The sequence below is a fragment of the Solanum stenotomum genome, chromosome 3 (genome assembly GCF_019186545.1).
Source record: "Solanum stenotomum isolate F172 chromosome 3, ASM1918654v1, whole genome shotgun sequence".
Classification (NCBI taxonomy): domain Eukaryota; kingdom Viridiplantae; phylum Streptophyta; class Magnoliopsida; order Solanales; family Solanaceae; genus Solanum; species Solanum stenotomum.
This window is the reverse complement of record NC_064284.1, coordinates 3,259,420-3,287,250: the sequence shown is the minus strand read 5'-3', so window position 1 is coordinate 3,287,250 and position 27,831 is coordinate 3,259,420. Positions and strand designations below refer to the sequence as shown.

General features: G+C 32.8%; 2 long non-coding RNA genes across 2 annotated transcripts; both read left to right on the top strand.

Moving 5' to 3' along the window:
* Nucleotides 1–86: 86 nt before the first annotated feature.
* On the top strand, nt 87–27,831 carry LOC125858031 (uncharacterized). Its single transcript, XR_007445712.1, has 3 exons — nt 87–237; nt 326–433; nt 27,484–27,831. It is a non-coding gene; the product is annotated as an uncharacterized LOC125858031 (long non-coding RNA).
* Nucleotides 12,233–14,351, top strand: LOC125858029 (uncharacterized). The gene is made up of 3 exons (XR_007445710.1): nt 12,233–12,409; nt 13,560–14,132; nt 14,283–14,351. It is a non-coding gene; the product is annotated as an uncharacterized LOC125858029 (long non-coding RNA).

The window sequence follows — 27,831 nt, the reverse complement described above, 5'->3', positions numbered from 1 at the left end:
GAGTTGTGGCCCACTTTCGAAGAGCCATATGTGAGTCAATAATCTCAGATTTCGGATTCAGGGTAGAAAGGGGGAGAGGAAAATCGAAGGAAAACAATCGGAAACGGAGACGGAGACTAGAAATAAGAGAGAGCAATGAAATCGCCGAGATGGGGATATGTTAGAATTATATCAGGAACTATTTTTGGAGGCATTCTTGGATTCTATCTTATGCATCGCGCTGAACTTCAATACAAGGTTTTGCGATCTTCTTTTTCTTATTCTAGGTTAAGTTGCCTACGCCAAAGAGCGATCATCTGTATAAATTACTGTTATGTGATTGAAGGAAATGTGGAACGAGAGATTGAAGAAGTATGAGGAGGAGCTCAAAATGAATCAAAGTATGGAGACGCATACCCCCACTGAGTTGTCTGGAGATCCTCTTGCGAGATAGGTACTTTGAAACACCGACCTGCTAATCTCTTCACTTTCTGTAGTTTATAGCTTAGATAAGGTTTGAGATGTTCAGATTCTTATGTATCTTGTGGATTATGGTTTGGAAATTCAATCCAGACTGGACACTCCAATAGAAATGAATAATTGGGTATTGAATTGCAGTCCTGGAATTTAGGCTGACTTTCTGTGTGAAGCTTATGTCTTGTTTATAATAATTTATGTTTATGCAAGTACAATGGGTTTAGTAGATATATGATTGGGGAGTCCTATACACGAGGGTCTTATTTAGGTCTTGTTCATGCTAAAATGTAATATATCGTTAAATTTGACAGTTGTGAATTATGAGGCTGTCTAGTTCTCCAAACAGGTTTCCAGGACCCCACTCCTCAAGCATACCATTCACAGAACATCCTAGTTTGTAGCATTCTTTCACAGTGTAATCACCCTTCTTTTAAGTTGACCCAAAATGTAAGTTGGGTGTATGAAACTATAAAACTAATTTATGTTTATACATAAGTAATTTTTTTATTGAAACTGGTAAGATTAACTTAATACATAAGTAATTATTCATGTTCCCTAGATAACAAGTTTTAAACCACCTTATCCCTATTCCTTACACTAGAAGCTTCCGTAATGTAACGAAAATCAAACATTTTATGTATACACAAAAATTGTACATATATTATTTATTAATTGGAATTAGGATTCCCCTTCATGCAAGCTGGCTCCGTCCCTGCTTGCAACAGTTCCATATCAATGTCTCCAAATTCTGCAGAAAGTCGCAGCTCTTATTTAAGACACGTTTCAGTTTTCCAATAGTTATTTGCTAAAGTCCTGCTGCATTTAGAAATTTTGGCCAAGATGTCTTTCCTCAGAACTGAATTGATTAATCAGTAGCAGGAACAAGACTACTGTACGTATGATCCAACAATAATTCAAGAGGGAGAATGTTTTCCTTCTTGTATTGTACACTTGCACCTTGCTTCTTAATTTTTTCATCATTTTGCACTACTTTCTTTATTCATGCAATTTTCCATACCTTTGATTGTCCAATTCTTTATGATTGTTTTTCTTCTGCTGCTCAGTCCATTGCACTTGCATCAGTATTATATAAACTTTTTGGTTCTAGACTCTAGTGATCAGCTTAAGGCACATTGGTCCAATCACTTAATATCATTATTTACTAGTACTGAATATCTCTTGTATATGGAGAATGTTGAGGCCTACCCTTAGTCAATCAAGCGAACTGTGGACAGATTTTAGTAGGTACAGTGTATTCGTGTCTTTCTTAAAATGCTTAACTGTTCTATCATTACATTAATTTAGTTGATGCATGTAAATTTTTCTTACGAGACATAACTATACTGCCTTTTCATCCCTCAAGTTGTACATTCAGCACTTTTGTTTATATTAAGTCCAGGAAAGAAAAGCTTTTTGGCCTCATGTTTACATGTCCAGATCGCTTCACCCTCATTGTTAGTCTCATTCACTAACATTATTTAGTAGTCGGACATACTGTCCACATAAACACCCCTTCTTTTATTTGCAGCTAAAGATAAGTTTCTTATGTCATATCTTCAGTAGCATTTCCAAAAGACTTTGCAACTTAAATTTAGACTGAAGATATATGATGAATGAGGATATCAATTGATTCAAGTTTCATGTTCTTTCCCTTAAATGTGTGGTGTTCATCTAATGTGAGTGTTTCCTGTTGGTTCTTTTAGATGAGCTCTACTTTATTAAAGTGAAGAAACATTCTGCATAATTTCATGCTATAAACCCAGTATGCTATTTGTGTTTTTTAAGTACCTGGGACAGAAGGAGTCGAAGTAGAGTAGAAATTGGGGAAGAGAAAAGGGGAGGATGATAATAAATCACGAGTCCGGATATTGATAAATGTTCATTTTTGCTTGAGCTTAGGGTCTATTAGAAACAACCTCTCTATCTCCCAAGGTAGAGGAAAGGTCTGCCTACATTCTACCCTCCCTAGACCTCACTTGTGGGACTACACTGGGTATGTTACTTGTCTATTTGTTGTTGAAGAAAGTGAATGTAACGTAAGGTCCCTTCCATATTCTTGCGACTTCTTATATCTTGCTTCTCGAAATCATTTCTATGTTTTTTCATGGAATTCATCTCCTTTTCGATTACCCATGCATGTAAAATCATTGCATTGATCACTTGTGCTTGTAAATCTAATCTAAACCGCAGTGGAATGCTAGCATATCTCCATTCAAGGTCATTTTTCTTGCTTCCAATTGTTAGTTGCAGTTAGCTGTCTTTGTTATTGATCAACAGAAGTGACAGGTGCAGATGGAATTCTGTGCGTAATTCTTCAAAGGCGTGATCCAGGTTTCAACCTCAACTGCTGTTTCATATTTCCAAAGAGGTAGACAGGGAAACGGCAGAGATGTGGTTGCTGTTATCATGTGAAAAGATGATCATAGAGAACAAACCCCCACGGGAATGTAGTTTTGTGAATTATATTATTTAAGTCAGATCTTTGGGGAGGAAAATAACTATCACCTTATTTCACAGCTCCACCCCCCACCCCCACCCCAATTTTCTCAAGCCAACCTTACCCGCTATAGCTCCCTTTTTTTTTTTTGCCCGTGGATTGGCTTAAATTTAAGTGCTAAGTAAAGTTTTAGCTTTTTTGCGTTTGGTAAAATATTGAGTCAATTTTTCTATGAGTGTCCTTCATTTGAAATGGGGAAAATTTGACAAAACGTGCACAACCATTGAGGGCATCAGAGAAGAAGAAAAGCAGCGCATTTTCTTGAAAAATAAAGTGGCCAAATGGCCATTTTTTGACAAGTGGATTATTTTGGGGAACAATGTTGATACAAAATATTGTCTAAATATTCCTTTTTTTAACTTAACTTTCTGTCGATATGGGTTGAGATGAGTTTATATGGCTAGACTGGACCGTTTTTTTTCAGCAGATGAGCATTTTAATCAAGTATTTGTGTTCTTCAAATATTAACTTTTACCTTATAAAAAGTGTGTTTAATTAATGACACTTACAATTAGAGAGAATTGAACAAATAATGCAAATTAGACCTTTAGTTTTCTTATGCTCCTTTAAAATCTGTTTGGTATACAAGTGTATGTAGCTGTAATTTCTATGTTAACCTTTTAAAAATGAATCAAGACTGTCGGATGGAAGTAATTATCCTTCAAAAGATTTCAGCTCTTATTCAATTTCACTTGTCTCGTGGTTATATATAGTTCTAGATGCTCTTGGTCTCTTCACTTAATTTTATTGTACGGATATTATTGTATATAGACCTTTGTCATCATTGCTTTTCTAATTTCTTTAGAGTTTTTTCGTTTAGTCAATTCAGAGACGTTTCTCAAACATTTGCATGAAAAGATAACTTATTTAAGACTAAAGTATGATGATATACACGAAAAAATGGATAACAAAAGGTGTTGACCATAAACTATATGACGCTTTGTGTGTATACTGCTAAATTTTTTCTATTATAGAAATGTGATGGAGAGGACGATCACTGGTAAAACAGATATTATACCAATCATACAAGGGCAAAATTACACTAACAAATGGACTGATTTCAATTCCAAACGCAAAGGTATAGACCCATCCGTCTTCCATATTCTAGAACCATCTGTCTTCCATCTTTCACACTCCAAGCAAAAAGATTTCAACTCATTCCAAGCACAAACACTAACATAATTGTAAAAGCATAGTTTCTTCCATCCCTCTTGTTCCAACACCAGTTAATCGATTCGCAAGTCTTCATAATTTCAGGTATGTCCCAAAATTATATATGAAATCCATGGCTGATGTGAAGGTTTATGTTGTCCTTACATATCTGCGATTCCACAAGAAAATAACATATTACTAATTACTGACTGATCTAATAAAGAGTTCACATTTTATGAAATTGACCGTGTTTGTTTATGCATAAGTATACACCCCATACCAATTGCTAGAGGTTATGGATGAGTTATCAAACATGGTAGTCTAGATTCAATTACCCATCTATTTTTTGGAACGAAACAAGAGCATAAATGGAGTTTAAAAGCATATGAAAAGATGAAGTTGTGTTGCTCGCTATTGTCAATGAAACTTTCTCGCGTGTGTAGTTACACATTTATCTAGAAGGATCCAAATACCATCTCTTCCCTCGGCATCTTCACTATCGAACCCTGTGAATCTTTACCAATAAACAGGGATGGAATCCATCTGCAAAGAGCTGATGGAGAACTCTGTGCCGATTTCCACTTATGCTCCATCAAATTTATTGTACTTGGCACAATAAAACTTGGACATGTTTCTACTTTAGTTATTTAAAACAAAAGTAAGGGTATGTTTCTACGCTTCTGGATCATTCTTCATATGTCTCTCCATAATTTCTCATTCCTCACCTTTACTGTCTTACCCTAAGAGGGCAACTGGGCAAGGTAAGATCAAATAAATATATGAATCTTTTACTCCTCTTCGGAATTTCAATAAGAAAGAAGATTCACTAAAGTTTAGGATTTAGAATTTTTAAAAAATTCTCTTAATTTTTCTTCGATTTAGAGTGTAGCTAGCTTTGGTGGGTGACTAATATCCGCACGACCCAAGGCCTTCCGTTGAACTACTACTCAGGTCTAAATCTCATTATATAACATGTTCTCCTTCTCATATATTCTACTTTGAAAATATTCTTTCTTATTTCCTCTTAGTTAAAACATTTTTAATATATTACCCTCTATTATCTTTATCTATTGCACCCAACAATATGACTTCTGAGTTTAGATTTAACCGTTGTATATTTGGTTGTTAATATATGTTTTTATTATTTTGATTTTTTTTTAATTGCACATAGATCTCATCTCCTTTCCTAAAGCCAAAATCAATCTCTATATATCTGTGGGATTTCATTAGCTCTTCCGCGTGTAAGGTTAGTTCTTATTTCGCTTAACAACTTAAATTTCCCCTTCTTAATATGTCTGTGATTTTTTGCATATGCTTGCATTCACTGAAAAATAGTGTTTATTGTCACTCATGAACTTTTCATAAATGCCTTTTTCTTTTCTATAGAATCCCACGTATCTTTCATTTTCAGATCTTTTCCTTGTTGCATCAGTGTTTGTGTTAAGGCAAATGTATACATTACAACTCTCAATGGCTGGTTGTTCATAGAAGGTTCCTCACACTTACTCTCTCTTTGAGGCATGAATATGAGGTACAATCAGATGGTCTTGCAGAGTACAATCCCTGGCAAACATATATTACAGTGATTAGTAACTTCAAAAGAACTTTCTGATGGTTAAATACTTCTGGTTTATTTGATACTCCCTCTGTCCCTAATTACTTCTCCACTTTTGAATTGACACACCTATTAAGAAATCAACTATTGACATAGTGAGTTTACCATTTTACCCCTATTAATTATGAAGTGGATGGATTAAAAATTTAAGATTTTCAAGAAATTCTACCTTTTCAAAGTAATTAATTGAGGGTATAATAGGTAAAATTATTTTGTCCTTTCTTGATTTGTCAAAATGGACAAGTAATTAGGGACAACTATAAAAGGAAAAGTGGACAAGTAATTAGAGACAAAGGGAGTATTTTTGTGCTCCACCAAAAGTTTTGGATTATTCGCTTTTAACACAAAAACCATACAAAAAGTACAATTTTGAGGTGTCTTTCAAAATGAGAAATCTTGAAAAACCTAAAAGTTGTCTCATGTAAAACTGATTATGATGTTGAATGGATTATGGACACGCAGTCTGGAAGACACTATTGCTACTTTGTTGAGTGAAAGATGGCAGATTTCCACCAAAGATTGGTTACATTGCCTTGGTTTCCTTGCCTCCATTTTTATTATATGCTTTACTTGAGCCGTAGTCTATCAAAAACAATTTTTCTACCTTTATAAGGTAAGGATATGTCTGTATACACACCATCCTCCCTAGACCTACTTCTACTTCTGGGATTGCACTGGTATGTTACTGTTGTTGTTTGCCTCCTTTGTTTGGTTCAGGGTTAGGGTCACGCTAGCTAAACTATATACTTTCAATTTTACTATGTTACTATTAATACATATGGTTATACCTCTCGAATTTTTCGTTTAACGTGTTGACTGAATATGATTTGGTTACTTTGTTAGAGTTACTTGCCCCATTGCCCCCCAGGGGCGGACCCACGTGTTGTCCAGGGGGTTCACCCGAACCCCCTTAATAAAAAATTACACTGTATATATAAGGTGAATTTTCTGGATTTATGTGGATATATATATTTTGAACCCCCTCAATGACAAGGTGAGGGAGATAGCCCAGCGGCAACTCCCTTCAATATTAAGCCTGACGTCCGTGGATCGAATCCCTGGGTTATCTTTTTTTTTTTTAGTTTTTTACTTTCAGTTTTTTTTTTTTTTTAGTTCCAGTTCCCATTTTCATGTTTTTTTTAGTTTTTTTTTTAAATAAAAAGTGCTAAAATGTGGATGAATCTTTACACAGAAAAACAAAGTATAATTTATCATAAAAGTTGATTAGTTAGAGTAGAAAATGGAGAATTATTCGCAAGCTCTCTTAATTTTTCCATTCTGGTTGGATCCAAGAGAGGACGTCATACATGCATGGTACATGGATGACATCGATGAGGACCAGAGGCTTCCTCATCACCATGAGGCAAAGGAATTTGTGTCTCTTAACAAGCTTGCATGTAAAGATCAGGCTAAGAATTATATTTGTATAAATTATCTATGAGGAACAGAAAATCCACCTTTACCACCCATTCAAAAAAGAAATCGCTAGGTTTCAGGGCAGTTTATCACTTGCGTGATCCCTTCAATACCTTTCAATAAGTTTTTGAGTTCTCTTACAAGGATCTCACATTTGTAAATTCTTGCTAAGTGGATAAATTACTTTTCAGTTAATACTGCTAATCTAATTTGTTGCCAATGTCTTGGTATTTAGGGCTTAGAAATTAAATAGGTGGATATCTTTTTGGATAAACTACCTTATTAGACATACATCACTACTATATATACTAATATTATCTTTACTTTTAAACAATTATATATATTACCACTTTTAGTAATTTATACCATATATTAATATATTATTTGAAAATACTATTAGATACCCACATCCCTTAAAACTATTATTGATTAATTATCTGCTTAAATAACTCTTTCACTCCAAATCAATCACTATCTCTTAATTCTCCGCTCCTATGTTTATCATTCAATTATGTCTCCTCCTTTTTTACTCAAGACTTTCACCTTACAATTTCATTTCAACAATAGTTAATCTACTCTCTTCTTCTCAAGATATCATCACCACAAATTCTGCTGAACCCAAATATCATTTTGTATTGTTCATTTCTCACGAGTTCCAATCACAGTAATTGCTACAGAGAAATCTTTCAATTCATAGTGGGTCTTGATTGTTTGTCTCCGAAAGAAATGGATCTTAGTTTTGATTATGTTATGCCACAGTGCAAAAGGATCAAAGGGAATATTGTAGAGAGTTTTTGTTTGATGGTGTTCTTCTAAGACTTTCTTTGGTTACTGTGATATGGATGTGGTAGTACCAATATTACTTTGATATAGCCCTTGAAACATGTGTATCCAATAAGTAGTAATCTTAATTAAGATCCGAGTTGTATTTTTAGTAATGGGGTATCTGAACATGTATATGTATCCACTATATATTAAATTTCGGATACATGATTTTTAACAACACAATGATATTAATGATACGACAGATACTCTACAGTCGTGATTTGTTCATAGATTCATGTGTTTCAACTACATTTCATATTTAGATACACATAATTAAATGTATATGCTTATTATGTATTCGAGATACATGTTTTTGGATATAACATATGAAATTTAGATACACATAATTAGATGTATATGCTTCTTCTTTTTGTATATTCCATATTTAGATACACATAATTAGATGTATATGTTTACTATGTATTCGAGATACATGTTTTTTGGATATAACATATGCAATTGATACTTGATACATCAAATTCATACTAGATACATATAAAAGATACATGAAATATATATATATAACAAATACATGAAATTAATGCTAGATACTTCTATGATACATATGAATGTACTTGTATGGCACTCATGTATCTAAATGTTTAGTTTGTTGGATACATCATATATTGATAATAGATACATCAAATTAATGAATTTATTATTTTAAGAGTAATAATTTGAAATTAATCAAATTACATTACCAAGATATACATGTTTTTATCTTATATTAATAATATTAATGAATTTACTATTTCAAAGAATAATAAAATGAAATTAATTATCTATGTATTTTGAAAATCCTCAATTACTCCTCTAATTAAGGAAATAAGTTACAACCAATTAATTTAAATAAATAAGTTTTGTATCTCAATTTTAAAATTTGACAGATACATGTATCTAATGGATTCAGACTCATGTATCCTAATCATAAAATATGGTAGAGAAAGTAATATTTGAAATATGGTAGAGAAAGTAATATTTGAAACTATTGGGAATCTTAATAATTAAGACCTAAACTAGTGGGATTTATGTGATTTGCCCTATCTTTCTTATGTTGGCATTGGTAGATGAGAATCCTACATTGATAAGGATATATCATCATTGGTCCAAATTGAACAAGGAATAAAATAATGAACCAACCCTAAGATCGGTTACAAGTTGATTGCTGGTTTTGTCCTGCCTTTGTACTCCCTTCTTAATTACTATGTGAAAAAATTCGGAACTTGGAATGCTCCGCTAGAGACTTGATGCCTACATTTATGGGACTAATGAGGAGTTGAATAAAATTAGGAGATTTGTTATTGTGTTGCAGGAAGTGGTTTGATGTTGTTTATTGATTGGATTTTACTATTCTGCCTTCCAACTACTGTTGCTAAATATATACTTCTGACCTTCTTGGTGTAATATGAATGAGAGCTGGATTTACATCTGGGTAAAGAAAGGTGGAATGATTGTGCTTCCTACTGGAATATATTACTGATTCACGCTTAAATGACCTTAATTCTACTTTTTTTTGTCGAAGATTCACGAAGAATACATCAGGTTTGGCTTCTATGTATGTATATTCTTTACCCTCCCATGTATGTGAATCAGTGAATGTTGCACTTCGCATCCAAAAGCGTGATATTTTGTACGTAATATAGGTATATAATATGCAACAATTAATAGCTGATGTTTTTGTTATCTGATTTGGCAATCACTTACATGCATCAATTTCTCCATTAATATTAGTGCTCTGCTCCTAAAGTTAGCAAAGCAGGGGAAGCATAATTATGATTAATATTTATTTTTGGTTTAACCTTGTGAGACAATGAAAGTTGATAAAGTTTGGTTACTGACCTAAACAATGCGACTAATGGTGCACGCTGTTGTGTCACTTGAACCATGCCCGACTCATCATGATTTGCCGAGAAAGTAAACATTTACCTCTACAAGTTTGTGTAAGTCAATAAATGTGGAATAATATAAATAAAAAGCATTTAAAGACCAAATGTCCGCCAATCTAAACGTTTGCTTAAGAGTTTGAATTGACTAAAAAGCTGGTCAAATCTATTTTTAGATCATTTTTAATTTTTGGGAGTGTTTGATAAAGTAAAAATAACTTGAAATAAGTTTTAAATGACTTAAAAATATTTAAAAGTAGGTATTCATCCACTTCCATTTTTCAACTCAAAAGCTACTTAAGTTTAACTTTCTAAAAACTATTTTCAAAGAGCTTCTTTTTTTAAAGTTAAGTCAAATGGGCTTTTAAATTAATTAAATATAATAATTCCAACTTTTACAATAATGGATTTGTGTTACAATTGAGCACCAAACAACGAGAAATCATATTCCAAATTGCAATTTTATAATATTGAGTTTGTGCCAACAGCGAGAAATCACGTTCTAAATCGCAATCTACCAGCACTGAACAAGGACAAATCACTTAGAATGCAAATTCGTTAGATATTTATCTAGTGATAAGATATTTATCATAAGGGCCAACTTATTTTTGTTGGCAAATTCTAGCTGAAGTTAATTGCTAATTAACGTTAGCGTGTTAACATTTGTAGGAATAAGTTCGTGGTTACACGCCCAACTATCCCAAATGAAGTTCATGTCGAAGATAATGATGTAGTTAGAGTTGTCAAAAAGGGCTAGCTCAGTCCCACCTGGTACAAGCCTCACAGGTCAAGGAATTTGAGGGGCTAGGGTAGGCCGCCGGTTTTTTTTCATTTGGAAGGGCTTGGAAATGTTCAACCTAACCCAACCCAACCTTACCCTAGAAGGGTCGCGGGCTGGGGCAAGCTAGCCCTTTTTTTTTCTTTTCAAACTTAAAATTCTATGACATCAAGAAATGAGAAGATTTTCAAATCAAATATGGCAAACAATGTTGTTGTTTCAATAACACTAGCAAAAAATCTAGTGTGATTAGCATATATCTAGGATATTAGATTCGCGAGATGCATGTATTTGGTGTGATGTATCCCAGATATGTGAGCGTGATAAGAGAGTAACAAACGATATCGGAGGGAGGCGTGGGAGTGGGATTTGTCAATGTATCCTAGACACATGTGAATCCACTTGGATAAAGTATATATAGAAAAATTATACCTAATTTTGAGTCTATATATACTGAGATATATGTATTTGGACACACCAAAATCTGGTAAAATTCATACTATCACAACATAGCATGCATCTAAGTAATTAGCTCATACATTAGTGAACTTTATGTAAGATACCCTTAAATGAATAGCTTTGGCCCATGAGCCGACCCTGACCCGTTCCCGATCAAGCCTCAAGGGTCAAGGGCTTATACGGAACATGATTATAAGCCCTAGTTTTAAATCAACTTGAAAAATTTCTATCCCAACCCTACCCTAATAAAGGGTTGGGTGAGGCCGTCCCCATGGGCTAAGCCTATTTGACGGCTCTGGATGTAGTACAAACTTTACTCGCAGAGAAAGAGTTGCTACAAAATAAAATTCTTAATTTAAATAAGAATCTTTGGAAAGAGATAAAGAGAGTAAAATATATTGGATTCGTGACATATAGATAATTACGAAAAAAAAATTTAATTGACTCTTCAAATATCATATGAGCCACGTAATCTTTGACAAGGTAGTAAAGACATTTCCAAAAATTGAATAGACATTTCCAATACTTTTTATATTTGCAAATTACATTAAAATTACTATAACTCACTTTAATTAACAACTTGAAATAATTTATAAAATAATAAAAGTTACGATCAAAGAAAATTGTATTGACTATCAAAATTATATATGTATACTGTGTAGCATTAATTGGGATAGAAAGAGTAACATGCATTGAGTCTGTGCTGTAAAAAAAAAAGTATGTTAAAAAAAATACTAACTCTCCAAATTTCATAAATTGAAAAGGAGGAAGTAAAGACATTCCAATAATTAAAAATATATTCTTAATAATTTATGTATTTGTAATTTATGTTAAAAATACAAAATTTGAATTTTTTAAACTTACCAACAAATAAAAAATTTAATTGACTTTCAAAATTTTATTTGTATCATATAAATTAAAATAAAAACAATAATATATGATGGGCTTGTATTGACAGGGCTTCATACAAGGAGGAAGTTCGCGAGGCAAAGTGATTTTTAGGAAAAACAGTGGGCCCATTCCAAATCCATGTCCATTTTTCTGTCATGAAATAAAATAATAAAACGAAAAAACCCCTAGAAAATAGCTTTCCAATTAATTACGTCATAAAGGAAAACGCCGCTCCAGGGACCTGTTCATCTACCTCGGCTGGCAAACTCCCACCGTCCACCGTCGACAGTCCACCAGTCCACCAGTCCACAGTCCACAAACACGGTGAGACGCGAAACAATTAGCAGAAATTTCTTCGTTTTGTGTTTGAGACTATTCCAATTCCATTGCAGCAAGTGATCCAAATCGCGCGGACGAATTTGGTCTGATTACAACAGGTATTCATCTCCGTCGTAGCTGTTACCTTACTGGGAAAAATACCTACTATATCTTAATAAATATAGATTTAAACTGCATTCTATTGTTATGTTTTTGGTGTAATCAATTATTCGACACTGTATCTAGAATTGATCTTTAGACACAACATAGACTGAAAAAAAGTAGAAAGGGTAACATTTGCATATGGTTTTAGTACAACCTGTTACTGTTTTGTGATATATTACAAAGTTACCTATTTCAACAACATTATATATGCCAAGTAATCAAAGAATTGCTATTTTTCATTTATCTTTAGATTACGGTCGGCTCTATTACTATGCAACTGCAATGCAATAAATAAAAGATACCATTAGTTCCTTATCAAAAAAAATAAAAGATACCATTAGTTGGGATTCATGGTAATCTCACAACATATTTACATAATATGAAAATATTAAATGAGTGTCACAAATATGCACCATTATAAATGGAGATATTAGTTATGCAGAGATTGTAATTCATAGAATGAAGGGGTTGTTATGTGGTTGCTAATAATTTTTTTTTTTTTGATGAGTGTGGTGTACGGGTTAACTTTTGTGCACCTTGACTAATTACACGAGATATTTGCCACCTCCCACAGACAACAAGTACCAGGTAACTTTGTCGACCAAGGCTAGGACAAATGAGAAGAATGACCTAGTGTTTTTTTGTAGTTTTCAACCTGAGACCTCATGATTTTCAACCACTTCATTTACCACAAGGCCACACCTTTGGGTGCATGTGGTCATAAACAATTTAACAATTGTTATACATGAATTACTTATTTTAGTGGAGTGGTCTTGCATTTAAGTAGTTAATACCTACATTGCTAATTTAGTAATTGAGTTTACACAAAATAGGAGCTAGAAAATGAGCAAGTCGAATTTGAGAAAGTACATTCCAAGGGCACCCAACGGTGTGGAATTAAACACAAACATATTAAACACTTATTTTGATAAAGGTAACAGTGATATTTATAGAACACTTTGTAGCATCACATTAGTGTTATAGGGAATGACACACTAAAGTGTAATATAGGAAAGATGACTGCTTTGGCCTTTGCAGTCTGTAAAATTAGAAGTTTCTGTCTAAACTTCATGGCTACTAATTAGTATTTGATAATTGTCACAGGTGATTGTGATCGTTGTGGAGATATGATCTCAGTGCAAAAATGTGTTATTAATTTTGAAGGCAATGAGGTCTCAGAAGTATCTAAAATGAGCAATTTAACTGGTGGAAAATCTGAAACCAATCTTCCAAATCAATTGAAAGTTATTTTTTGTCAAGATTTAAATGGAAGTTTGGATGGGGTTGGCTCAGCAGATGTTTGTGATTATACTTGTCATAATGATGGACGATTTTGGAGGTGTTACAACTTTGTACAAGAGACTAAGATAGGATCTCTAGTTTGAAAGCTGATCAAGATGCTACAGCGCTGAGGGAGCTGCTATTTGTTCATTTTGTATATTTCACTCATTTTGAAGGTGTGCATCTGATTATACCTTGCTGTAACTTTATTATCAACTTCAGAAAAGTGCTAAGTGCGAAAGTGTAAGAACTCGGAGGATATGTACAATGCTTAGTATAATTTTAAGGATGATGATGATGACAGTGACCGAGAACCATCAGAAAAGCAAATAGAAGTTCTGCAGTGGTTGTGTCAATTGTACCCTGATTAATGTCGAGGATGTTGAAAATTGTGAAGTAAGTTGTTTATCTTTTTAGCTATTATCTTTGTGCTCGTTTAGCATGCCCAGTCCCCTTATGTTTTCTAAACTAAATTAATTCGGAAGTTTTCACTTATTGTTGACATTATCTATTCCACGATTTATCAATAGAATACTGCCTATTTAGGTATGCGGAGAACACAGTGAATCTGGGATACTCAGGCATGGATTTTTTTGCATCTCCATATCTGCCTGTAGAAGATGTCAACCAAGATGAGTTGCTGTAACTGGAAATCTGAAGGTTGGTAGTAATTTTACATAACTAGAGATTATATTTGCGCTTTTGATTGATTAATAAATGACTTTTTCGGGCAATGAACTTTATCTTATATAGTTGAAGTTATATCCCGTTATGCGAAATATGCCAATATGAAAGACTTCCTTTGCCCCTAGGATAGTCACAAGGAATATCAGTGTGGATGATTGTCAATTGATCATGTTAGTTTTGACATTAGTTTACTGGTGCAAGGCATAATGTTTTGGAAGTTGAAGTCCATTATGTATCTGCTATCTTATGGTTGAGCCCTCACCTTTTGTGTTGTCTCCTCTCTAATGTGGTACCCCTGTTTCTTGGTTCCATTTGGTTTACCCCCTTTTCAGATAACCTATGACTGCTAGAAAAGGTCAAATATCTGGATATGTAGAATGGAAGTCCAAAATCTAAGAGTTGGCTTATATAATATAATCTCATAGTCAAGAGTCATTGTTTTGAAATGCTTCTGGAAGTGACTAGTTGTTTATCTTATTTCAATTATAAAGGTTGGTTAGAAAGACCGAGAAAGATGTTAGAGTGCATTAGAAAAAAAATAATGCAAGCATTACTAATACACTCTACTCATCATTATTCTTATACCCCATATCAAACGACCCTTTATATTTTTGTTTGTAGGTTCCTCTTTTTTGGTATAACTCTTGTATACAACAAGTTGACCTTGTTTTATCAATGAAACTTTTTGCTTGATTAAAAAAAATAAAAAATAAACAAACAAATTACATAATTGTAATAGTTGGACAGGTTGTGTTATGACCCATTATTTATCATATGTTTTTTTATAATGGTAACTACCCATTATTTATCATATTTTTATCTAACCCATCGCAATCCAATAAATTTTTTGGTTGGATTGGACACTGACCCATTTAATTGATTCAATCCATTTTGACCGGCCAAATTTAGTCCAAATTAACAATTTGCCATTTTAGCTAACTAGTAGTTTCATACATTTGCAAGCTCAACGTCCACTATGGTAGAGATAATTTTTTATGTGGAGATTGTAATGCATGGATTGCTTATGAGGTAAATTAATAATAAAGAGATTGTTATCGAGTGATTAATAGTTTAGAGGTTGTTATACATTAATTAATTACTTTGAAAGAATGTTTTTGTCTTTAAATAGTTACTATCTACATTGCTAATGCACATATTCTTATTCCACATTCTAATCAACAAAATAATACTAACAGTTAATGAATGTTTTATAATCTCATTACAAAAGATTCCATCATCTCATAGAGAGCTAGTGGTGTAACATGTATATGGACCAATCTCCTTAGAGTTGGAACCATGATAGAACTTGAACGAGTGCATGAGTGTTCTCTTTGATCCATCACTTTCATTGTTCACTAGTTTAGAAAAGGCTTCAACTAATTTAGACAACTCATAATATCATAAATATTAAAGATGAAACAAACAAAAAAACTTACTTGATTTCATAAGAACTCCAAAACCTTCTATTATGTGGTCTAAACCTTTGTATAAATGGATGACTGAAAATTAACGACAACTGACTTAATAACAAAGACAAGAATTGATCATATTAAAAGATTCGATCACTGGCTAATTCTCCAAGCATAACTCCAATTTCAAGAACTCCAATTACCAACTCCATGATAATTATGAGTTCAAGAACTCTCCTTTTTTCCTGGTTCAGGGGCAACATTTAAATCAAACTTGAAATGCTTGATTAAAGTAGCACTTTTTGTTTCTTCTAGAATTCCCCTACCCGCAACTTTATTGCCAATTTTTGCTCCTCCATGTGTTTATCTGGAGTATTTTAGAGTCGGGGTGCATAAACTTATACATTAGTATTCGTTTGTTTTCTTTCTCGTTCCATGCTTTTAAATCTTTATGGAGATCTTCCAATGCCTTAAAGCCATTTGATTTTCCCTCAACATAATCACGTTGACGATTCTCTAGTTTCATTTTGAAAAATTTATCAATTATTTCTTCTATACTTGTGGAAAACACGAAAACCATGTGTTTTCCACAAGTATAGAAGAAATAATTGATAAATTTTTCAAAGTGAAAGTAGAGGATCGCCAACATGATTATGCTTAGGGAAAATTAGATGGCTTTGAGGCACTGGAGATTTTTGTGAAGAATTACAAACATTTAATGATAAAAACGAATACTAATGTATAAGATTATACACTCTGGCTCAGAAACACCTCATGATAAATATATGGAGGAGCAATATATGGAGCAGTAGAAGTTGTCTATTAAGTTGCAGGTGGAGAATGATAAAGAAGAAATAAGGAGGTGCTATTTTGGTCAAACATCTCAAATTTGATTTAATTGTAGTCTTTGAGCCAGAAGAGTAGAGCTATTCAACCTATAATTAACATTGATTTGGTAGTTGGTGTTCTTGAAATTGGAGAATACCTTACCAATGATCGAATCTTCAAATTTGGTCAATCTTTGTTTTTATTATTAACTCATCCATTTATACGAATTGTTATACATTAATTACGTATTTTAGTGGAGTGGTTTTGTATTTAAGTAGTTAAAACCTACATTGCTAATTTAGTAATTGAGTTTACACAAAATAGGAGCCAGAAAAAGAATAAGTCAAATTTGAGAAAGTACATTCCAAGTGCTAATAATTTTATTTTTTTTGATGAGTGTGGTGTACGGGTTAACTTTTGTGCACCTTGACTAATTACATGAGATATTTGCCACCTCCCACAGACAACAAGTACCAGGTAACTTTGTCGACCAAGGCTAGGACAAATGAGAAGAATGACCTAGTGTTTTTTTGTAGTTTTCAACCTGAGACCTCATGATTTTCAACCACTTCATTTACCACAAGGCCACACCTTTGGGTGCATGTGGTCATAAACAATTTAACAATTGTTATACATGAATTACTTATTTTAGTGGAGTGGTCTTGCATTTAAGTAGTTAATACCTACATTGCTAATTTAGTAATTGAGTTTACACAAAATAGGAGCTAGAAAATGAGCAAGTCGAATTTGAGAAAGTACATTCCAAGGGCACCCAACGGTGTGGAATTAAACACAAACATATTAAACACTTATTTTGATAAAGGTAACAGTGATATTTATAGAACACTTTGTAGCATCACATTAGTGTTATAGGGAATGACACACTAAAGTGTAATATAGGAAAGATGACTGCTTTGGCCTTTGCAGTCTGTAAAATTAGAAGTTTCTGTCTAAACTTCATGGCTACTAATTAGTATTTGATAATTGTCACAGGTGATTGTGATCGTTGTGGAGATATGATCTCAGTGCAAAAATGTGTTATTAATTTTGAAGGCAATGAGGTCTCAGAAGTATCTAAAATGAGCAATTTAACTGGTGGAAAATCTGAAACCAATCTTCCAAATCAATTGAAAGTTATTTTTTGTCAAGATTTAAATGGAAGTTTGGATGGGGTTGGCTCAGCAGCTGTTTGTGATTATACTTGTCATAATGATGGACGATTTGGGGAGGTGTCACAACTTTGTACAAGAGACTAAGATGGGATCTCCGGTTTGAACACTGATCAAGCTACTACAGCACTAAGGGAGCTGCTATTCTTTCATTTTGTATATTTCACTGATTTTGAAGGTGTGCATTTGATTATACCTTGTTGTAACTTTGTTATCAACTTCAGAAAAGTGCTAAGTGCGAAAGTGTAAGACCTTGGAGGATATGTACAATGCTTAGTATAATTTTAACGAGGATGATGATGACAGTGACCGAGAACCATCAGAAAAGCAAATAGAAGTTCTGCAGTGGTTATGTGTCAATTGTACCATGATCAATGTCTAGGATGTTGACAATTGTGAAGTAAGTTGTTTATCTTTTCGGCTATTCTCTTTGTGCTCGTTTAGCATGCCCAGTCCCCTTCTGTTTTTTAAGTTAAATTAATTCGGAAGTTTTCACTTATCGTTGACATTATATATTCCACGGTTTATTAATAGAATACTGCCTATTCAGATATGCGGAGAACACAATGAATCTGGGATACTCAGGCATGGGTTTTTTTGCATCTCCATATCTGCCTGTAGAAGATGTCAACCAAGATGAGTTGCTGTAACTGGAAATCTGGAGGTTGGTAGTAATTTTACATAACAGGACATTATATTTGTGCCTTTGATTGATTAATAAATGATTTTTTCGTGCAATGAACTTTATCTTGTATAGTTGAAGTTTTATCCCGTTATGCGAAATATGCCAATATGGAAGACTTCCCTTGCCCCTAGGATAGTCACAAGGAATATCGGTGTGGATGACTGTCAATTGATCATGTTAGTTTTGACATTAGTTTACTGGTGCAAGGCATAATGTTTTGGAAGTTGAAGTCCATTATTATGTATCTGCTATCTTATGGTTAAGTCCTCACCTTTTGTGTTGTCTCCTACCCAATGTGGTACCCCTGTTTCTTTGTTCCATTTGGTTTACCCCCTTTCCAGATAATCCATGACAGCTAGAAAAGGTCAAATATCTGGATATGTAGATTGGAAGTCCAACATTTAAGGATTGCTTATATAATATAATCTTATAGTCAGGAGTCATTATTTTGAAATGCTTCGGAAGTGACTAGTTGTTTAATTTTATTTCAATTATAAAGGTTGGTTAGAAAGACCGATAAAGATGTTAGAGTGCATTAGAAGAAAAATAATGCATGCATAAGTCATAACTAATGCAAGCATTACTAATACACTCTACTCATCATTATTCTTATACCTCATATTAAACGACCCTTTATATTTTTGTTTGTAGGTTCCTCTTTTTTGGTATAACTCTTGTATACGACAAGTTGACCTTGTTTTATCAATGGAACTTTTTGCTTGATTAAAAAAAATAAAAAATAAACAAACAAATTACATAATGGTAATAGTTTGGCAGGTTGTGTTATGACCCATTATTTATCATATTTTTATCCAACCCATCACAATACAATAAATTTTTTGGTTGGATTGGACACTGACCCATTTAATTGATTCAATCCATCTTGACCGGCTAAATTTAGTCCAAATTAACAATATGCCAGTTTAGCTAACTAGTAGTTTCATACATTTGCAAGCTCAACGTCCACTATGGTAGAGATAATTTTTTATGTGGAGATTGTAATGCATGGATTGCTTATGAGGTAAATTAATAATAAAGTGATTGTTATTTTGTGATTAATAGTTTAGAGATTGTTTTACATTAATTAATTAATTACTTTGAAAGAATGTTTTTGTCTTTAAATAGTTACTATCTACATTGCTAATGCATATATTCTTATTCCACATTCTAATCAACAAAATAATACTAACCGTTAATGGATGTTTTATAATCCCATTACAAAAGATTCCACCATCTCATAGAGAGCTAGCTCAGGTGTAACATGTATATGCACCAATCTCCCTAGAGTTGGAACCATGATAGAACCTTAATGAGTGAATGAGTGTTCTCTTTGATCCATCACTTTCATTGTTCACTAGTTTAGAAAGGCTTCAACTAATTTAGACAGCTCATAATATCATAAATATTAAAGATGAAACAAACCAAAAAACATACTTAATTTCATAAGAACTCCAAAACCTTCTATTTTGTGGTCTAAACCTTCGTATAAATGGATGATTGAATATTATTAACAACCGACTTAAAACAAAGAAAAGAATTGATCATATTAAAAGATTCAATCACTGGTTAAGTCTTCTCCAAGCATAACTCCAATTTCAAGAACTCCAATTACCAACTCCATGATAATTATGAGTTCAAGAACTCTCCCCCTTTTCTGGCTCAGGGGCAACATTTAAATCAAACTTGAAATGCTCGATCAAAGTAGCACTTTTTGTTTCTTCTAGAACTTCCCCTACCCGCAACTTTATTGCCAGCTTTTGCTCCTCCATGCGTTTATCTTGAGGTATATTTGAGCCGAGGTGCATAACCTTACACATTAGTATTCGTTTGTTTTCTTTCTCGTTCCATGCTTTTAAATCTTTATGGAGATCTTCCAATGCCTCAAAGCCATTTGATTTGCCCTCAACATAATCACGTTGACAATTCTCTAGTTTTATTTTGAAAAATTTTCAATTAGTTCTTCTATACTTGTGGAAAACCCATGTTTTCCACAAGTATAGAAGAAATAATTGATAAGTTTTTCAAAGTGAAAGTAGTGGATCGCCAACATGATTATTCTTAGGGTAAATTAGATGGCTTTGAGGCACTGAAGATCTTTGTAAAGAATTACAAACATTTAATGTGAAAAATGAATACTAATGTATAAGATTATACACCCTGGCTCAGAAACACCTCATGATAAATACATGGAGGAGTAGAAGTTGGCCATTAAGTTGCAGGTAGAGAATGATAAAGAAGAAATAAGGTGGTGCTATTTTGGTCGAGCATCTCAAATTTGATTTAATTGTAGTCTTTGAGCCAGAAGAAGAGAGTTGTTCAACTTATAATTAACATTGATTTGGTAGTTGGTGTTCTTGAAATTGGGGGATACCTTACCAATGATCGAATCTTCTAATTAGGTCAATCTTTGTTTTTATTATTAACTCATCCATTTATACGAATTGTTATACATGAATTACTTATTTTAGTGGCGTGCTTTTGCATTTAAGTAGTTAATACCTGCATTCCAATTACCAACTCCATGATAATTACTCCTCCTCATCTGGCTCATGGGCAACATTGAAATCAAACTTGAAATGCTCGATCAAAGTAGCAGTTTTTGTTTCTTCTAGAACTTTCCCTACCCGCAACTTTATTGCCAGCTTCTGCTCCTCCGTGTGTTTATCTAAGTTATTTCTGAGTCGAGGTGCATAACCTTATACATAAGTATTCGTTCGTTTTCTTTCTTGTTCCATGCTTCTAAATCTTTATGGAGATCCAATGCCTCAAAGTCATTTGATTTGCCCTCAACATAATCACGTTGGCGATTCTCTTGTTTCATTTTGAAAAATTTATCAATTATTTATTCTATACTTGTGGAAAACCATGTTCTTATGCTTTCACAAGTATAGAAAAATAATTTATAAGTTTTTAAAAGTATAAGTAGAGGATCGCCAACATGATTATGCTTAGGGCAAATCAAATGACTTTGAGGCACTAGAAGATCTTTGTAAAGAATTACAAACATTTAATGAGAGAAATGATTACTTATGTATAAGATTATACACCCTGGCTGAGAAACACCTCATGATAAATACATGGAGGAGTAGAAGTTGGCCATTAAGTTGTAGGTGGAGAATGATAAAGAAGAAATAAAGAGGTGCTATTTTGTCTGAGCATATCAAATTTGATTTAATTGTTGTCTTTGAACCAGAAGAGGAGAGCTTTTAAGCTTATAATTATCATGGATTTTGAAATTGGAGGATACCTTACCAATCTCCTAATTTGGTCAATCTTTGTTTTTGTTATCGACTCATCCATTTATACGAGATTTTAGACCTCAAAATTGAAGGTTACGAAGTTCTTTTTTTACTAAGTCAATTTTTTTGGCATAACTCTTGTTACAACAAGTTGACATTTGTTTTATTATGGAACTCTTTGCTTGAATGAACAAATTAAATAATGGTAAGAGTTGGACGGGTTGTATTATGACCCATTGTTTATCATATATTTATCTAGCCCATATCAATCCAACAAATTTTTGGGTTAGATTGGACAAAGAATCATTTATTGATTCAATCCATTTTAACCAGCAAAATTTTGTCCAATTTGCCAGCTTGGCTAACCAGTATTTTCATACATTTGCCAACGTCCACTATGGTAGAGATATTTTTATGTGGAGATTGTAATGCATGGATTGTTTATGAAGTAAATTAATTATGAAGGGATTGTTATTCGGTGATTAATTGTTTAGAAATTTTTATATATTAATTAATTACTTTGAAAAAATATTTTTGTGTTTAAATAGTTATTATCTACATTGCTAATGCACATATTTTATTCCACATTCTAATCAACATAAAATAATTCTATTGTTAATGGATGTCTTATAAACTCATATTACAACAGATTCCACATCTCACCGAGGCTAGTTTTGGTGTTAAATGTAAAGCACCAATCTCCCTAGAGTTGGAACATTGAAAAACATTAATGAGTGCTCTCTTCGATCCATCACTTCCACATTATTCACTAGTTTAGTAAGAAGCTTCATTAATTTACTAATCTAGACAACACAAAACATCATTAAATACTAAAGAGGAAACAAACAAAAATTTGTCTTAAATATATAAGTACTCCATGACTTTCTATTTTGTTAAACCTTGTACAGATTGATGATTGGAGACCAACAACATGTGACTTAATAACAAAAGAAAGAATGTACTATCTTAGAAAGCTCGATCGCTGGTAAAGTCTTCTCCAAGTGTAACTCCAATTTCAAGAAGTCTAATTACCAACTTCATAATAATTATGAGTTCAAGAACTCTCATACTCTTCCGTCTTAGGGGCAAAATGGTGTTTCTGAACTAAGATTCATAATCTTGAACATTAGTATTCGCTTCATTCTTTCTCGTTTGGTGCTTGTTATTCTTTACGAAGATCTTCAAATGCCTCGAAGCCATTTGATTTTCTCTAAGCATAATCGCGTTGGCGATCCTGTAGTTTCATTTTGAATTTTTTTCAATTATTTAATCTATACTTGTGGAACCATAGGAAAATGATTTTCCACTTGGTGAAAAGAGCATATCACCAGCTTCCACTCCAGTTTGAGCTGCAATCTTATTTGCTTGTGGAATACAATATTTATTCTTTTTGACAAACTAACATTGTGTGCTTACTGAGACTCTTATCAACTTTATTTTAGTCTTTTGCTTATCCCTTTTTGTCATGTTTTCCAACGTAAAAGGAAATAATTGAAGAAGAAAACAAGATATTTTTTGTTGAACAAGTCCTGAGCTATTCTTAAAAAAAAACATCTTTTTTTCTTTTTTAATTATTTGTTTTTGCAATAGAAAATAGGACTAGAAATAGTAAGCAAAAGATTGAAACAACGTTGATTAAGTTTAGGAAAGCAGCACTTTTAGTTTTTCAAAAAGAACAAAATACCTTGTTCCATAATGTATATAAACTTGCAACTCGGGCCAGAGCAGATGCTGGTGTTATGCTCTTTTCACTAAGTGGAAAACCATGCTCCTATGGTTCCACAAGTAAAGAGAAAATTATTGACCATCGTAATTATGCTTAGGGCAAATCAAATGGCTTTTGAGGCATTGAAAGATCTCTATAATGAATTACAAGCATTGGACGAGCAAGAAAAAAATGAATTCTAATGTATAAAATTATACACCATGCCTCACAAATACCTCTAGATGAACATATGTAGGAGCAGAAGCTGACAATTAAGTTGCAGGTGGAGATAGTTAAAGTTTAAATAAGAAGTATTATTTTGGAATGCATTTTATTTTTAATACACAAAATCAAATATTGCATAAAAAATAATCTTAGCATAACTAATTCAAACGTTACTAATGCACTCTATTCATCATTGTTCTTATACACCCTATCAAACGATCCCTTATATTTTTATTTGTAGGTTCTCCTTTTTTGGTATAACTCTTGTATATGACGAGTTGACCTTTGTTTTATTAATGAAACTCTTTGCTTGATTAAAAAAATATACAATCAAATTAAATAATGGTAGGAGTTGGGCAGGTTTTGTTATGACCCATTTTTTATCATATTTTTATCTAACCCATCTTAATCCAACAAATTTTTGGGTTAGATTGGACAATGACTCATTTATTGATTCAATCCATGTTGATCGTCCAAATTGACAAATTTCCAGCTTAGCTAACCAGTAGTTTCATACATTTGCAACCTCAACGTCCACTGTGGTATAAATATTTTTTTTTGTGGAGATTATAATGCATGAATTGCTTATAAGGTAAATTATTAATGAAGGGATTGTTTTTCAGTGATTAATAGTTTAGAGATTATTATACATTAATTAATTAATTACTTTGAAAGAATATTGTTGTCATTAAATAGTTACTATCTACATCGCTAATGCACTTTTTTTTTATTTTGAAACTGGTAAGATTGTATTATTCAACATAAAGGGCGTGCTAGCTAATAATGCATATATTTTTATTCCACATTCTAATCAACATAAAATAATACTTATATTATGGACTATTCGTAACCACAATTATATAATTAATGGGATAATTATAATAATTAATTTAGTTTGTGGTCAAAAGAAAATAGCATTGAAATTAGTAGTGGGTCACTTTCACCACTTTTATAATTAGTCATGTATAATAATTAGGGTAGTAAATAATCTGTAGAAAAGTACTTTACCATTCTTTATAAATAGTTTAGGTTAGGCAGACCGTGTTTCTGTAACTAGGTGATTTTAATTTTTAAATATTATTATTTTGTTATTATATTATAAAATAAGTTTTGATATAGTGAGATAGATAATTAAATATTAGGTCTGTTGTATTATATGAATTCCATTAGAGTTATGTTATTTGGATGAATTGAGACTTAACCCTAGGCTTGAATATTTAGGAACGAATGAGACTTGATATATTAGTTGATATCAAAATCTAGAAATTTAATTATAGATTTGGGTGAGTTTTTAGTCTAGGCTAGACATATAGTAATTTGGATGTCTACGAACTCGTTTGCTTATGAATATTGTATACTTGATAGATTAGAAACGTTCTGATGCATTGAGGAAAGGAAAAGCATTGGGGAATTAGCTTGCTTGACTTCGGTTCTTCAGTGAATGTAGATTATGATTTATTCTATGTGATAGAGAGACTCCTAATAGTGACTGATAGTCATTGAGTAATTCTATGAAATTTTCTATATACTTAATTGTTGTGGTTTGGATGATCATGTGTTGTTTGTGATTGATCTGTAATCTCAAGACCATGAAATCCATAAGATTGAACTTATTCTATTAAAGTGATGCCTTGAATAAAGAAGATTTGCTGAAATAGTGTTAATGAAGTGGAAAGTGATGAAAAAATGATGAGTTAACTATGTTGTTGGATCGGGTGCCCCGAGGTGTCACGATAGTTAATTCATCATTATTTTCATCACTTAACACTTCATTAACACTTTCACCAAGCCTTCTTTATTCAAGGCATCACTTCAATAAAATAAGTTCAAGATTATGGATTTCGCGGTCTTGGGATTACACACCAATCACAAACAACACATGAATCATCTAAACCACAACAATTACGTACATAGAAAATTTCACAGAATTACTCGATGACTATCAATCACTATTAAGAGTCTCTCTATCACATAGAATAAACCATAACCTACATTTATCGAAGTAAAGCAAGCTAATTCCCCAATTTTTTTCTTTCCTTAATGCCTTAGAACATTTCTAATCTATCAAGTATACAATATTCATAAGCAAATGAGTCCGTAGACATCTATATTACTATATATCTAGCCTACACTCAAAAACTCATCCAAATCTATAATCAAATTCCTAAATTTTGATACCAACTAATATATCAAGTCTCATTCATTCCTAAATATTCAAGCCTAGGGTTAAGTCTCAATTCGTCCAAATAACATAACTCTAATGGAATTCATATAATACAATACCCTTAATATTTAATTATCTATCTCAATATATCAAAACTTAATTTATAATATGATAATAATATTGAAATCACCTAGTTACAGAAACACAGTCTGCCAAACCTAAACTATTTACAATGAATGATATACTACGTAACTGAATCCTAATAATTGAATTATCTAATGGCAATCATCATTCAACTGATGGCCGTCAACATATTGATCAAAGACATTGCAGTGCATCAATTCAAATCCACATCGGCAATTACCTTCTCTCCTGTCTAATATATTAATATTATCCAACCCATATACATAAAACGAAGATTTAGGAGCGTATTGATTTTCCAGATTCTCGATCTTTTCCTCTCCCGGTCGCTAAGTTTCTCTCTTTTCTTTTCTACAAATTATTTACAACCCTAATTATTATACATGATTAATTATAAAAGTAGTGAAAGTGGTCCACTACTAATTTCAATGCTATTTTATTAGAATTACCCCATTAATTATATAATTGTAGTTACGAATAGTCAGAAATACCCATTTAGAATATATCAGAAGTCATTTATGAAATAAGAAACTCTAGTACTTAAAACGACCTAATGGGTCGTTACAGAGTCTGTCTCTTGAAGGGGAATGACTGAGCCAGTTGTCGTGCCAAAACGGTAGCTTTCTAACATCACCACTGCATTCTGTGTTAAAAGGCCAAAGTTCGAAGTAAGAACTACTCTCCTTGCGCCGTTCATTCTAATTCTTTCTTGAGCTACAATGAGATCTCTCTATTAAGCCTGAGTAGACTTTCCTCTTCCTTCCTTTCAATGATTGTGCTCTATTTCACTAAACTGAAAGTCTTTTTTCCCTGCTGCGTTGCCGTTGAAACTCTCTCACTTTATCAATCTTCTATCCCATTTGAAAGGGGCATAATAAAGGCATGGTGTAGGCGGGAAAATACACTGCTAGTGAAATGGAACTAATACCTTTTCAAAAAAAAATCGAGGGTCTTTCTTTTCTTGTGAATAATATTTCATTTTTTAAAATTCATTTTAAATTTTACCATTATCAAAACTCGAGATGTATTTTAAGAGGCATTAACTTAAAAGAGTGATTAGGGAAAAATACTTGCAGAAGAATTGAAAATAACATGTAGTATCCACCTGAGAATGATGTTGAATATTACATGATTGTTCAGTTCCCACTGTGTTTATACTTGTCGGGTAAATTAAGCTTGGTTAGGTGATCGGGACTCTAGTAGTAGGATATTTGATGTCAAATCTAGTTCACAGCTTATCAGATTTTAAGAGCGAATATTACCAAATACTAGACAAAATTCTCCTTACTGTGTAGCTATAGATGTCTACGGGGAAGCTTATTGGCAGCAAAAGACAATGTGATTCTCCAATGTGCTCTATTTGGTTTTTCCTTACCAATTACAAATCTATATAATCCCCTGGATTCATGAATTATTTATGGAAGATCTTGCTTTAGAATGCAATTCATTGATTATATTAAGAGATGGATGACTGTTGTCTGTGTACTATGTGCAGATAATTTGGAGATTACTTGTGCAGACTCCCGTTGTTATTGTGTGATGCCGCCTGAGAGCAAAAAACATGGTTGTCAAAGTGTACCTACCGATGTGTTTGTTATTATAAAAACTGTGAGAACAAGCATCTTATCGGGAAATGGATGGTGCAGATTTCCACCACTGACGCTTTGATTATGCAGTTTGGGCGTCTACAAACTACTTACTCTCCCCTTCTAATTAGTTTACAAACATCATGCACCTCATTTTGACTATTCATTCAGGATCACTTACGAAGTTTATACCCTCTATTTCTAGATTGAAAAGTATCCTGAGATTGACAGCTTAATTTATTTCCTCTGAAGAAAAG